General features: G+C 44.6%; 1 protein-coding gene across 1 annotated transcript in view; it reads right to left on the minus strand.

Moving 5' to 3' along the window:
- Nucleotides 1-15,003, minus strand: part of KCNB1 (potassium voltage-gated channel subfamily B member 1) — a 126,103-nt gene that overhangs the window by 100,684 nt on the left and 10,416 nt on the right. The gene's annotated exons all lie outside the window — the stretch shown is intronic.

Consider the following 15,003-nt stretch of genomic DNA (forward strand, 5'->3'; position numbering starts at 1 on the left):
CATAGATTTTTATATTCTCTGCCTCTTCAGAGATCTCTCTTGGGAGGGATGAAAGGTCCAGACTGATGCCAGCAAGCTGGTAGTGCCACAAGTACCCCTTCATCTGAAGTTCACTTACCATGCAGTGACCAATGCACTGGGTTTGCAGATCCTGAATTTTTTAACAAGGATAATACAAGGTCAATCCCAACTCTGATACTATTGCTGAAGGATGGAGAGTTAAGGTCCTCCTTCCAACTTTGAGGGGACTTCTGGGATTCAGCGAGTCTGCTGACATCTTTCTGATGCTGCATCTACCTCTGTCAACTGAAGGCACCATCTATGCCTTAAAGGAAAAGCCTGATTAAATCCAAAATGCACACGAGGAAGCTTGAGACGCTCTTAAAATCTATAGACAGTCCTTCTGAAACCAGAACTCCACCCTTGCAAGGACACTGCTGGACAAGGGTGTCCTATCCATAATTATGCTCATTTCTAACTAAAACATCCAAAAATAATGCAGACCAAAGTGAACCCTTTTGCCAAAATGCCCGTTTCAGCTGTTTTCTAACACAAATTCATCTTGGGTCCGTTGGTCTTTTCTGATCAGTGGACACAAAACCAAATCTGCTCTCCCTTGAGGAACCAGGTTTAAACTCAACCTGAGCTGGTGGGGAAGCAAACGCCCCTGCCCTCCGTTGTGAGTGAACATTGTCGTGTTCTCCCTTTCCCACTGACAAGGAGCTATGAAATCCAAGGCTTTGCACGTCGGAATTCTACAAGCTCCCAGTTGGAAAACAGCCCGTTGACTGACAAAGACTGAAGAACAGGATTGCAGGGGAGCAGAACAGAAAGAGGCCAATTTCACAGGGAAGGTTTCTGATTTCCCGCTCGTAGCCGCGCTGTGCAGCGTGCGTGTGCCCGTGTGCCGTGTGCCAGACATCCCTTGCACTGCCCTTGGCGGAGGGAGACAAATGCAACCCCAGACACAACGCTTCAGTATTACGGGAGCTTTATGGGAGCTGACTTCCAGCCTCACGGCTCCTTTAGCCTCTCAGTTAATATTTATAAAGCTTGATATTTGTTCAGTGCTGTGCAAGGGGAGGAATATTAAGCAGAAAGTCCAGAACGGGGTCCAGGAGAGCAGATCTTACTCCAGGTGAGGCCCTGGCCACCTCCCCGGCTGTTATATCGGGGCACCCAATATAACACAGAAGACGAGAGAATCAGAGGCAAAGCTTTAGCCCTGGGTATTTAATTCAGGCTCCATGTGCAAGTGTGTCTGCGGAGATAAGGGGCAGCCAGGATAAATCCCTGGGCATAGTGGCTGAACTGCCAAAATAGAGTTAAACACTGCCACATTCTTAGTACTGAAATACTTGGAAATCAAGCCAAGAAACTGGACTTTAGGGAAAGATCAAAAGATAAGTACATCTCACTGACTTGTTTTCTTTTAGGTTTTGTTTGTTTGTTTGTTGATTTGGTTTGTTTTTTTTTTTTTTTTTTTGAAACTCCGATCAGATTTGCAGGAGTGGAAATGTGTTTTAAAGAGGCAAGAACAGGCTGCCCCTCCGGAGGACTCTCCCCTGCTCTGGCTGGAGCCGTACTAACTGCCTAAAAGCAGTGCCCATGTCATGACTCACACTTTCCACTCCCCATAATCCCTCTCAGTAGGGTGCAGACTTAAGAGTTTTCCTCTGACTTCAGTTTTGTTATAATTTATGCACCTGCTTTAAAAGAGCCTTTGAAAAAATCTGACAGTGGAGAAAAAAGAAGCCTGTTTTATCTGTCTGATGGACAGGCTGAAAAAATACCCCACCGCAGTGGAATTCTGTATTACCAGGAAAATAACGTCTGCGTCTATAACTTTCTACCAGGCTGTTAGCAATCAAAAATAAACTACTAGAAATCTTTTGTCAGAACAAGGGCAGAGCTTAAGTGAAAGAATAAGCAGTGCAACAGAGTCAGAAGTGTGTGGCTGACACAAGACAGAGCAAATGTCTTTTTAAAAAACACGCCAATGAATTATGTAGGAACACACGCTCAAGGGCCCAGATCTCGTGTCCAGCTCCCAGGGACACCAGCAGCGGCCATGCTGGGTCCCACACCCTTCCCAAGCCTCCGGAGCCAAGAGCGAGGCGGCGGGTACTTCTGTAAAAGGATTTTTTATGGAGTTTTGGAAAGGTCAATAAATAAAATCTAAGTTTTGACATGCCTGTCATTTCCATTTTAGGAAAAGTGACTTTTTTCCATTGTCCCTGGGTCAGAAACAGTGAATACCGCTGCTTCAAAGCCACTTTGGAGTTAGAGTTTTACACGTAACTACAGATTATGTCACCATTGCATCTAAAAATCTGCAGGTGACAGTCCATGACACCTTCCCCATCCAGTCCAGATGGCTCCCCAGCTCCACAATCAATGTGGTTTATGCCTCACAGCCCCTCTGCAGCCTGCCCTCAACACAACTAATTCCACCTAATTCCCCCCTGCCAGTCACCCACTTTCAGCCGAGTGCTTCCTCTGCCTGCCTGTTGTTGGCATCGGCCACCAACGCTTTCCCAAGGTAAAAAGCTGTTGCTGGGCTCAAACGTCTGTCTTCTGCTCTATTTCCAGCTCTCTGTTCTGCACTGCACGTTACTGCAGAAGGGAAAATACAAATTGCATCTCCTCGCTGGTTTCTATGAAAGCTGAGTTCATCTCAAGGGAGAGATTTCATCGCTCCCATCCCACAACGAGGAGCTTGCAATGGGAGCTATCTCGGTGTGTTCCCACCTGGCTTGCAAGCTGGTGTCCTGTCTGCTGAGACGCATCCAGACCTCTGTACAACCCAATGCACCCCCTCAAATAAGATCCTGCCCTACAACCTTTTCTGCCTCACACAGAAGATGTAGCTGTAAACTAGGAAGGATTTCCTTGGGCTACTGTTTATTTAACATCATTCTATAGCTCTGGTGGTCTAAGTTGTATATTTTTACTATCTCATAGATCGCTCCCTCCATCAAGAGAAATAGCGGCGAGTGCACAACATATGCTGGAAAAACAAACAGTTTTGCTGCTGGCTTTCTGGAAGCTTTTGGTAAATAGCTGCACCGAGTTCTAAATGTACTTTGTTCTAAAGTGGTGATGGTATCTACCTGCCTGATGTGGTGTTTTCTGGGATTGTTAATTAAGAAAACGTTGAGTTTTATTGGTGTTTGCATTTGGGGCTGTGTTTTGAACGTATGAATGAATGGTGCCCCTAAGGAAAATTATTATTTCCTGGAGTGCAAAGCTAAGAAATATATGGCTAATGGAGACAGACCCTCTTAAAACAGCTCAGTTTATCAGATTCATTTCTAGAAAGTCATATTACCCAGCTGAGAGTATATAAATGATGCAAAATTGCCAGGGTGTTGAGCTATTTCGGGATATTCCAAACCCAAGTGATAATATCTTGGTACTCCTGTGATGGATTTATCAAGTGCTAATCCTTCTGCATACCCCCTCATTCTGCAGTCAATGAGTAGCTCTCCTCGGAAAAGCTCAGGAGCCTTTACCATCCGTCATCTTGATGACTGCAAATATCTCTTCAATGGTGTGAGACCCAGGAATGATTTGCACCTATATAAGAGCACGAAATTTTAAGAATACTCCTTTCCCTGGAGCTTTCCTGAATGTTAATAATAGGAAGGGGACACGAGGGCAGTGGGAAGAGATGTAGAAGTTTGCTAGTCTACATTAAACATGGATCCCATAGGTAACATCTCCAGGTTACCTGTGACCTTCACCATTCTTAGTGCTGCTAATACAGACACCTTACGCCATACAAACCTTCTCGTATCATTAAACAAATTTAAAAGGAGCAAATTTGATAGCTTATGCACTTTTATACCCTTCCCCCAGCAGTGGGGGAAGCGTTCACTTGGAAATCTCAATTATAACACAGCTGTTAGCTCTATAATTAGACCAATTAGGTCATTTTGAATGTAGTGTGGGTTGTTCACCTCAAATAACAAATAACTTGCCGTTCCACCCACACTTTGTGCACCTTTCCAAAGGCTTAGAAATACACATACAGTCTGGTTGCCTGTATGGTACCATACAACGAACCTCTACTGCTTCGAAAACGCTGGTGAGGAGATCTAGTTGTGGGCTCAGCTCGGGCAGGAGCAGCTCATACCTTCTGCTGGAGGTAAAGGACAGAGCTTGCTTTTCTTGCTTTTCTGGCAACACAGAGCTCAAATTAAAAACTTTGACCAAATGCTGCCAGAAATGCTGGCAGTGCCGGGAAGGGGCTCTGGGGGGATGAAGATACGAAGGCAGCCATCAGCACAGAGTTTCCTTGGGCCTTTGCCAGCACATGAAACACTTCATCAGCGCAGCACTCTGGAGCATCCCAACGCACACTTGCCTCTTACCATCTCATATGAAATCTCATAAACCACCAGAGATCTCTGTAAATAGCGGGGGAATTATAAACAATGCCTTAGCATTAATGCTGGTGTACCATCGACTTCTGAACCCAAAGAAACTCTTTTTTTTTTTTTGGAGGTATCAGACAATCCCATGGCAACCAGCCTTTCAGACTGGTTGTCATTTGATCAATACGGCTTAAGTCATTCATCAGAAAACCAGGTCCTTTCACCTAATCTACTTCTTTAAAAAGAGGTAATTTGGCCCATACATATCCTGTAAAACTGCCACATGACCGAGTTATTTTGGGATAATGTGCAGTAGGGTCACAGAGCACCTGTGATGGAATCATTTGCTGCAGAACTCTTTTATTCAACCCTCAGTGACTAACTCAATCACAAACACAAGGTAGCCTTTGCCGTCCAGAATCTCCATGGCTTCAAATACGCAATCAAGGAGTAAACTATCTTACGCATAGCGCACACAAAAACATCACCGTGGGGAGTTAGCGCAAAGCTGGTGTACGGTACACCCAAGCCCCGGCTTCCAGCAGCCCAACGTCCACACCCAGGCAAGCCTCAGCACGCTCCCGGCTAAGCCCTTCTCCCTGCCTGAGCTGAAACAGCCGCTTGCTGTTGAGAAAATAACATAATTGCACACCAAGCACTAAGTCTAATGAAACCATATTGATTTTGTTGGTAAGGCCTACGTTTCTAGGATTGCTGGCCCACCAGAATGTGTTTTCCAAACCGTACAGAGACAGAAAAATGCAGAGAAATCTCATTAATGATAAAACAAATAACCCAGCAAAGCAACAGTGCTTGTTTCCAATTCAAACCCTAAAGGTGACAGATTTTAATGTGCTCAGTATCTTGCCTCCTACTTGATGACAGATAGTTTTGAATGGCACTAAGTCACTGGTCATGAATTACATATATCTTTTATATTGTAGCCCTACCAACAGAGAAGGGAGGGGGCTCACAATGCCAAAACTCCTCTGTACACGAGCACTGTGACTGAACGCCTACAGAAAATGGGAAGGCTAGTGAAGAGGGAACAGCTATTGTGTGAGAAGAAGGAAAACTGCGTTATTGCAAATAGTTTCTGGCTACAGAGCTGGATGATGCTGAGCAGGGATCTAATACGTGGCGGACTGTCCAAGTTGAAAATCTATGCCCAAATCCAGTGCTGGGATCGTGGCTCCTGGAATAACATAGGATAAGTTTTTCTCCCCTCCCTGCCTTTTGCTTTATTTCCTTCATCATTAAACACAAATCGTTTGTGAAGTGCAGAGTTGCAAGGGAATGCCTAAGAGATGACCTGAGTGTGAATGATGAAAATGGACACGTCGGAGCAGCTCGAAGAGGTGGCAACTCCTGTGGTCACCTCTGGGTGCGAACACCTGGAAGAGGAGGACAGTGAAGGACACCAATGTCACTCCAAGAAAAGCCATCAAGAGGAAAAAAAAAAATGGTGGCTTCACCCAGCATTTGAGGACAGGAGGTAAATATTGAGGCAACATAATCTATCCTCATCTGGCCCCTGCCTCTTCGTGGACCCTGCTGCCACCCCCGTTGCTAGGAGGTTTTTTTGCTGGTGATAAATCTCTCCTTGACGTCCTTGCCTCTCTGTGTCACCACAGTGCTCCAGATTGCCCCAATAGACACCCGGCCCTTCCATGGCACTGATCCGCTTCAGGAGAGCATGAGCGCCTCTTTAGTCAGCTTTGGTGGGACATTATGAAAACACATGCTGAAAATGAAGCCTACACGTACATGCTTTGCTGAATTAGACTGGAATAAATTAGCAGCAGAGAAATTGCATTCAAAGATTGGGTGTAGGTATTTGCACCTAGACACTACCATTGTTTCCCATAAATATCCCACAGACAGGACAGGGAGCTGGAGGTCACTGTCCAATGTCAACAGACATCAGGAGGTTTCTCCAGCAACCTCTTCATCTCAGTGTAGGCAGAAACTATGGCAAACATCAACTCTTTCTGTGATAATCACTGCACAAAGACTCATCGAAGGCTTTAAGCGTGCTGGGGAAGTGCTGCTCTCCCAAATTTGGCCATTCACTATCTTTCACTTCCACGCAATCTGCGGGGCAATAGCTTTCCAGCACAGCCTCCCCAGGAAAGTCTCTTTCTCAGAAGACAGCAGACTTTCATGCTTACAGTCTAAAACACAAGCATGCAAGAGTACACTGTCCAGAAGGAGAACAGAGCCCAGGGTGCATATTAATTACTGGTGGCATAAAGCCCAGGCAAAGTTGCTGCTCCATAGTCAAGCTATAAATCTGTCCAGATAGGATTCTGACCGCATCTGCCTTGTTTATATTACAAAATTTTATGGCCATGTGATTCTTCACCTGGAGAGGAATAGTATCACTGCGCAGCCAGTTAAGGACTGAGATTTATTATCTGGCAAAAAAGACCTTGATGTTCTCCGCAGACTGGAGAGCATCTGCGTGTGCTGGCTGCTGGCTGGCTGCAGCGCTCCCGGGGCCGGGGGCTTTCCCTGGGGGAACTGCTCGTCTGCCGCCCCTACAGCCGGACCCCCACTCAGGAGCTGGTTAAAAGTTCCGGTAAAAGTCTCATCCCTTTGTTTTCCCCAGCAAAAAGGTTCAGAATAACAGAAAGGTTTAACCCACCCTACCTCTACCAGCCTATTGATCTAACTGAGCTCCTGCAAGGGCATCCTACTCCTTCACCCTGGTGAGAAACCTGGCCCATCAGAGAGCTGCCATTACACGGATTTGTGCTTCGAGAGGGTTTTTGCTATGCAGTTTGGGGGGATATTTCCAAATTAAGTCAAAAAGGGGTTCTCCCTGCTTTCTCCCACTCTCTTGCAGTGAGGCTGGCTCTGCAATGCTGGCAGGAGAGAGAATCCAAGTGTTCCTTTCACCAGGGAGGGGAAAGGACTTGATCTGAATGTGCAATGGGAGACAGATGGCTGAATTAGAGAAAATACAGATTCCCTTCCCCGTTTCAGCCATACCTCGCATCTCCCTGGCCCGCACTGTCACAATCATAGCCTCAAAAAGCAGATGAGGCCTTAATGGTCACATAGGATGCTAGGGCTCAGGCTCATGAGGTGCTTCACTGTGGCTTACCAGCCTAGCCTGCCAGCTAGGGAGGTAACGGCTGGTGTGCCTGGTCCGAGCCCCGGCCAGGGGGGCACAGCACACGTCTGATGGGCACCAGCTCGGCCGAGTGGTTTGGCACCGCCTGCACGGCTGACTTGGTGGGCGAAACACTTGCCTGTGGTGCAAACCTGACCTGGGAGTTGGGAAAGCTACTAATGTCTCACCGTGCCTCAGTTTCCCTGCCTGCAAAGTGGGCTTAAGCAGACTCCTGCAGAGCGTTCTGTGATCCCCTCGGGAGGAACACTACAGAGACCGACCAGGGCAGAGAACAGCCTTCCCTGTAGATCTGGAGGATCTGATTTCTGCAAGTAGAAGCAAGAAAGTATCCAAACTGACAAAAAATAAAATGCAGATTGTTGCACATCTGTTCCACAGAAGCAATCTCTCCGGGCCTCTTGGATGCTGCAGATGACACATTAACCTTATGCACTGAAGAATTTTAATTGGAGGAGGAAAATGTCCTTATTTTCATAGAAACTTAGCCAGCACACGTTCCTGGCCTCCTCAGTGAAATGGGTCCTTTAATTGCACCATAACTCGTTCCCTCTTTGCTACATGTTTAATGTTAAGCAGATGCTTAAGACTTGTTGACTTCAAGGAGACTGCTCATGTGCTGAAAGTTATGCATGTGCTGAAGTTTCCCACTCTTAACAAGGCTTTCATTTCGCCTCTAGCCAGATCCAGCCGGAGGGTCAGCTGGATCTGAGCATCGTGTCTGCCCTAGGCAGAGCGGGAGGATCAGCTGTCTGTTTTAATACTCACTTTTAAGAGATAACTTGGAAAAAGGGTGGGGGAAGGCATCTTGCATTCCTTGTTATTATACGAACGTACAGCTCCAAAAATCTCCATTCTGTACTGGGTCCCAAAGGAAAATATTTGAAATAATCCATATTCATTAGAGTTTTTAATCCCTCACACACCAGAATTCAGCAGGCTGCTAATGAAGATGACAATTATACAGCACTTCACACAAAAAGCAAACCAGAACAGGTGCAAAGGCTGGAGCTTTGCCATACTTGCTCTCTGTTCTTTGGCACAGGGCATCATTGCTTTACTTAAAAGGTATTGAAACATCCCAACAGTTTAAGGAGTCAGTCTGAAAGGAAAAGAAGTGACATTTAAGATTAATCATTAGCTGTTGACCACCTAAGATACTAAATCAAAAAGACAGCAGCTGGCCAAACTAAGTTTTATCTGTATTTCTTCAGAAGAACACAAGCAGAAATGATGCTGTACCAGCAGGGCAGTAAAAAGACAGACTGTGTTTGGTTTGCCCCTTGAATTAGGGCTCCGATGTACAAGTACAGGGCAAAGAAATGTTGCCCAAAGGATTTACGTCCTGCCAAGACAAGCACGGGAAAAGCAAAGAGAGATTTTCCATCTTTTGTAGATGTTGGTCAGAGACGCAAGAGAGAAAAATCACCTTTTGGAGTTTGTGCAGAAAGCTTATAACAAAGCCATGACCCCTGATCTGCTAATGTCAGCCACGTCTCTGCCCAACAGATCATCATCTCTCTCAGTTTGAGGTTTCATCCCACCTGCATGGAGGGAAGACACATCAGAACCGTACAATGCCATGAGGCTAATTCAAGAACATTGAGCTAAATTTTGACTCACTGGACTCACCAGAAACACTTTGGGAAAGAATGCAGCAAGGATGTCAATGGTAAAGGACTTTTATTAAAAGAAAAGGGCTTTTAAAGAGGGGGTTGCAATGTACTTTTGATGCAAAAGATCATGCTGTGGGCAGGAAGAGGGAGCCTATTACCAGCGTTATGGCTTATTCCCCCCAAAAAATGCTAAGGAAAAGAAATATTCCAGCAGGTAGGTGATAATGTAGGGAACAAGGGATGAAATAACAGCAGAGATTTGAACTGTTTAAGGACCTGGTGGAAAAGAAAAAAAAGAATAAAATTAGGAAAAGACTCAGTACTTAGTTTCCCTTAGGATATGAAGTCATTAACTACCGATAGAAAGGATCTGACCATCCTTTAGACCATTTAGACACACAACTGCACTCTATGCAATGATATGTCTAATTTGCACACAATTATCCTGTTTTTCCACACACAGATTGAGTAATTGCTTGTATAAACCACAAGATACATTTGCGTATTCCAACTACCTGATTTGCATGCTAAATCACGGCAACTGTGTGTACAACCTAGCTGTTCACCCTTCCTTTGCACACACATGCCTGCCTAAATCTGCTCAAATCAAACCCACAGATCACATCTGTGTGGCAAGCATCAGTAATGCACTCATGGGCTGAAACTGGCACAGAGTGCCTGGGGGAACATTTCCCAGTTGCTTTAGGATTAGTTTATAGCAACAAAACCTGTGATGCAACCAGCTTAAACAAGGACAGCCAAAGCAATAACTTTCTCTCCATACCTGCTCCACTCACTGATTTGGAGATCACTGCCTCCATGTGAGACCAAAGAGATCGTTTAATCCCTCGCTGCTTTGCACAGCCCAGACTCCTACTGGAAACTGGGATTCCAGTTTAAGTGAGCAAGTGGTGGTGAGGCAAGCAGCACAGTTGAAGAACAGGCAGAGGCACACCATCCTTCTGCCACTGCTCCTCAAGAAACAGGCCAGTTTGGTTATGGGATTAGTAATTATGGAAACTAAACCCCATATCTTTCTACAGCAGGTTTTGTTTATTCTGTAAAACATATTTATGACTTGTTTTGGGGTAACATACACGAGCTGTGAGTCAGGACAGCGTTGCACTTAGTGCTATATAAACACGGAAGAAAGATAGAATTTCCTACAAAGAGTTTATGAATTAAATAAATTACATCTATAACTCCTGGAAGTGGCATCGCCATACTGAAGTTCTCTGGACCATGAAGCAAGTTTTCCAGAAGATAGTGGAAAATAAGAAGTATTTTACAGCCACTTTACAAGAAGCTCTTAAGAGCATTTTTAAAAATAACTACTAAGACAAGCGGGTTTCGTTCATGGTCATTCATTCATAGCCAGAAACTTTAGCAAATTTGTTCTTTAGCTTAATGGACATGCAAAAATAACGGACTTGCCCCAGCGTTCAGCAGAGAAGACAGAGAGGCCAGACATCACTCTAGTGAGACCTGATGCTTTTGCCTAGCATGATGAAGTCTCATATTTAGGTAGGTAGACTGCATATGCCAAAGCTGGCTTTGGCCATGGCTGCAAGTGTTAAATGAGACCATTCCCCGGGATTGCTGGAAGTCTAAAGTTACTCCTATAGAATAACATTGAGTGTAAACACAGACAGAGAGAACAGAGCTAATTGACAAACACGTCAATTAGCAAAATGAACTCTGATGCCTGACGTGATCTAGAATGCAGCACATCTTATGTTTGGTGGAAATATCTCCTTACCAGGACAGCCCGACAGTGCCCTGTCCTGTCATGCTGAGCCACATACAGGAACCTGGAGTCAGGAAGGGGTCAAACCACATACAGCGAGTGTTGGGTCTGTGGGAACCTTGGGTGGCGTGAGGGCAGTGGGAGGTTCTTGTTCCTGAAAAGCTCCCTTTGATAAGATCTGCTTCAGTCAAGGCAGGGCTAGTAGGCCCCAGATCAGTGGAAATTAATCAGACTCCACATACTACACCTCATTTGCTTCAGATTTAGCTTGATGGATCAAAATAAATTGTTATTTTGATAGGACCCAATATACCTGGAATCCGCTACCAAGCCCACAACTTTGTCAAAATAAACCAAAAGTAAATGCCAGTCATGCCATTTGGCATCTCCTCCAAAGGCAAATACTCGAGGTTGAAGTATCTGAGAGCTCTCATGGTATCAGAGGGTCTTCAGCAGTCCTGGGAAACTGGATCCACACCACCTCCTCGTAGTGCCTCCCAACACTGACACAATCCGTCTTAATACCTTGCAAAAACTGGCAGGTACTTAACACTGAAAACCAAAACTGCTGTTGTGTGAGCCTGCCTTCCTCATAGTAACAGATAACACATTTAAAAGACCTGGCTTTTCTCAGCTAAATGCTGCAAAACCTGCTGAGATCAATCAGACTCTTACCTGGTGAAGATTAGAAGCTAAGAATAACCGTGTGTTGACTAACCTAAGTTTAATTCAGCTCACTGGCAACAAGCGTGAGGTACAGCTGTAAAGTGAGGGGGCATTTCCTACCAGAACATTGGTATTTATTTATTTTTCATCTGTGTTCTATCCTAACAAAAGCTATTCTTTCTGAGAACAAACCCATTCCTAAGTGAGACCAGTCAAGGTAATAAGATGCAGATGCTCATGCAACTCTTCGTCCAAGGGCTGAGGGGAAAGCATTAAGGTGAGCTTTGCAGTCCACCCTGCGCAGGACTTCCCAAAGCTTTGTGCATAGAAAGGCGAGAGCTCTGCTGGCTGGGGACACCACAAAAGCTCCTTCCCCTGCAAAAGCAGACACAGCTTGGGAGCAGCTCTGCAATGGCTCCCTGTGGAAGGGAAGAGAGCAGAGGAGCAGTCAGAGGTGAAAAGCTCATATGTGATGGTCCCCACACTCTGCGTGGTGACTCCTTGGTGGGACCAGCTGCACTGGGCTGACAGCTTTGGGTCCTTTGCACCCATCTGGTGTGGGCACTGGAAAAGACCCCATCGCTGTGAGAGCCTTGGTGGTCAGTTGGCTCTGTTGAGGGTTAAAGACACCTTTCAGTCTTGGGGACACTACATACACTTGATGGGCTGAACCTCAGGGACCCCTCCTGCAAAGGATAACAAATGAGGGCTCTCTTGGAGCGAGGATCAGTAAATCCCATCGCTGAGGCTGCTTCAGAGAAAGCCCTCTGCCACCGGCTCCGCTGCTTTCAAGCGGGGACACCAGTTCTGCTGCCAATTGCAACTTTCCTCTTGCCAGCAGACATAATACCGTGTTGGTCTAGAAAACCTCCTAACTGCTGTCTTCGGCCTGTGTCCAACACCAGTCAACTTCAGATGTGACGGCTCCGATACACTGACAGGCAGACTGGTGGATTCACTTACACAAAATACAGCTTCAAAATGATGATATCTGCTCCAGCTTGCTTTACTTTTCTAGACCAGGTTTGCTCTTGCCTGTATCTGGGAAATTTTCTTATTTACTATTTCTTCTGCATTGACATATTTAAGCGTAGATTGATAATAACAGTTACTGCACCAGGCAGTCATGAGCGTTACTTAATTAATGTTTGTGAAGCACTTAAAGATCTTCAGATGAAAGGAGCTAAGAAATGCAATGTATAATTATTATGTATTATTAATAAACTTCTGGCACATTGACAGGAGAGGAGGCAACATTTTTTTTTCCCCCTTTTCTTTTCTAAAAAGATTTAACTTTTATGCTATGAAGGACAGATTTACCAAAAATTCACAAATAAATAAACAAGGAGTGAAAGCTCCCTATTCCATCACAGAGGCTGGGTTCTTCTGATAGCAGACAGCAAACATTGCTTCAGAAAGTGAGTTACACTCCTTTTCTATCCAGACACTTGATGAATGCATAGTTTTTAAGAACGGCCAGATATGGAGAAGTGCAAGGATTTACAGTAATTACTAATAGCGGGAGTGGTCAAATGCACCAATTATGAGAAGAAGTAAAGAGAATTTACTTCATATGTGATCACTATGGTTAATAAAAGCATGCGATGCAAAAGAAATTAAGTGTGCAGAGTGATAGATGAACATTTTGAAACAAACAGAAAAACGACAGCCGTGTGAATTAAGTTTTTCAGAGCTGAGAATGTGCCAGATAAAAATGAGATTCCCAGAAACCTGAAAAAACCCAATCTGACATGGATTCCTAGCCAGTTTCATGGAAACGTTAAATTCTCTTACGTATTACAGCTGCCTCTTGAATGCTCACAGCTGGGATCCAACTGCACCAGAGAAAAAAAGTGGTCCAGGGATTAGGGGTGGATTACGACTCCGTTCCTCGCTCCATCACAGACCCTGACAAGCCAGTTAGTCCCTCTGTACCCTCTCCCAGTACACCGGGATAATCGCACTGCGCTCCTTCACACGACAACTGGGAGGACAAACACATTACGATGCACTCAGATGCCAGGGTAGAGAAAACTAGGGATGGACAGATGCCGAATCGCTGCAGAGAAGGGTTAGAAAAGACTGGACATAGTCACATAAAAGGCTCCTCAGGGAACCAAGGACCTGCTCTCCGTGCTTTGTGCCGCAACGTGTTTCCATTCCCAGTTTACGCTACCATCAGATACCATTGAAACCAGCCAAGCAACGCTTACCTGGCACGTGGAAGAGATTTCTTGTGTCATGGAAAGTGTGCTTACTAGAGTTCCTGCCCCGTACAAAAGATTTTAAGTAGTGAGACTGAGACAGAGCTCTTTGCTCACATCTTCAATTTATTGTTTTAACAAAATGAGAATTTTTTAAGAGATACCCAAGAGGAATCGTAAGTCTAAAATAAAATTTGGTAAGTATAATCACGTTTTAGAAACCTTTTGTCCATCAGTACCAATCAAAGAGCATTTCTGGTGTTTATGCTGTTTATGTACTGCAAATGAGATTTACAGCTCCATTTTGTTCAAAAATGAGCAAGAGCAAATGGACTTAAAATAAAATAAAACAAAACTAATCTGTGCTTTTGGCTAAAGACTCTGCATGAATCCTAGTCCAAACAGCATTGAATAGGTTGAACTCATAATAACTGGAACTGATTATGTACCGCAAAAAAACCCAAACTTTAAAATAAATTATTCCTTCCATTTGTTTTGACTGTTCATGCCACTTTTGTTAGTGACACAAGTTTTTTATCAGGTTAGATGGATGCCTGATGGATGTTGTTTTTCACATGAGACTTGTCAATAGGACATTCAAGAACTAACAAGTGCTTTGGGTTTTGCCTTGCTATTGATTTCTCTTGTCCAAACCCAGGTTTCAGACACAACCAAGCAGCAGGGTGCCGAGTTAAGGCCACCTTCCCACGCAGCAGTGCCAGCACCTCAGGAGAAGAGTCACAAAACATCCACAGCCGTTGGACCAACGGTCCACATCGTTGGACCAGAATAGCTGCAAACTTCAGCAAAAACACTCACAGGAGTCACGACAGGTCTGGGAGAGACTTGTGAACGGGGAAAGGGGGAACATTCCTAAAAACGTTGATACATCTTCAAGGCCAGGCTAAAGGGAGCTCCCAAACTACCAAAGCCCATGCTCTGACCCTCACGTTCACACAGATACTGTTACTATCAAAGGTGGCAATTGTTTTGTCTGAGGAGATACCACTCCTGTCCAGTAATGTTCGAGTCATTTATTATGTTTGCTGTGCTCAAAGAAGAGCTGGTTGTTAGAATTAGTTTTTAATTGAAAATAAATACCTGTCATATACAGGTTAATTTTGGTACAAAGGAATTCCCATATGGAGGGGCAATTTTAATACAGTATGTGTGCATACATATCAATATATACTGTATTAGATATGTATTATCATTTATTATATCATTTCATAATACAATTACATATATATAGTTT

This window comes from Calonectris borealis, chromosome 17 (assembly GCF_964195595.1).
Source record: "Calonectris borealis chromosome 17, bCalBor7.hap1.2, whole genome shotgun sequence".
Taxonomy (NCBI): domain Eukaryota; kingdom Metazoa; phylum Chordata; class Aves; order Procellariiformes; family Procellariidae; genus Calonectris; species Calonectris borealis.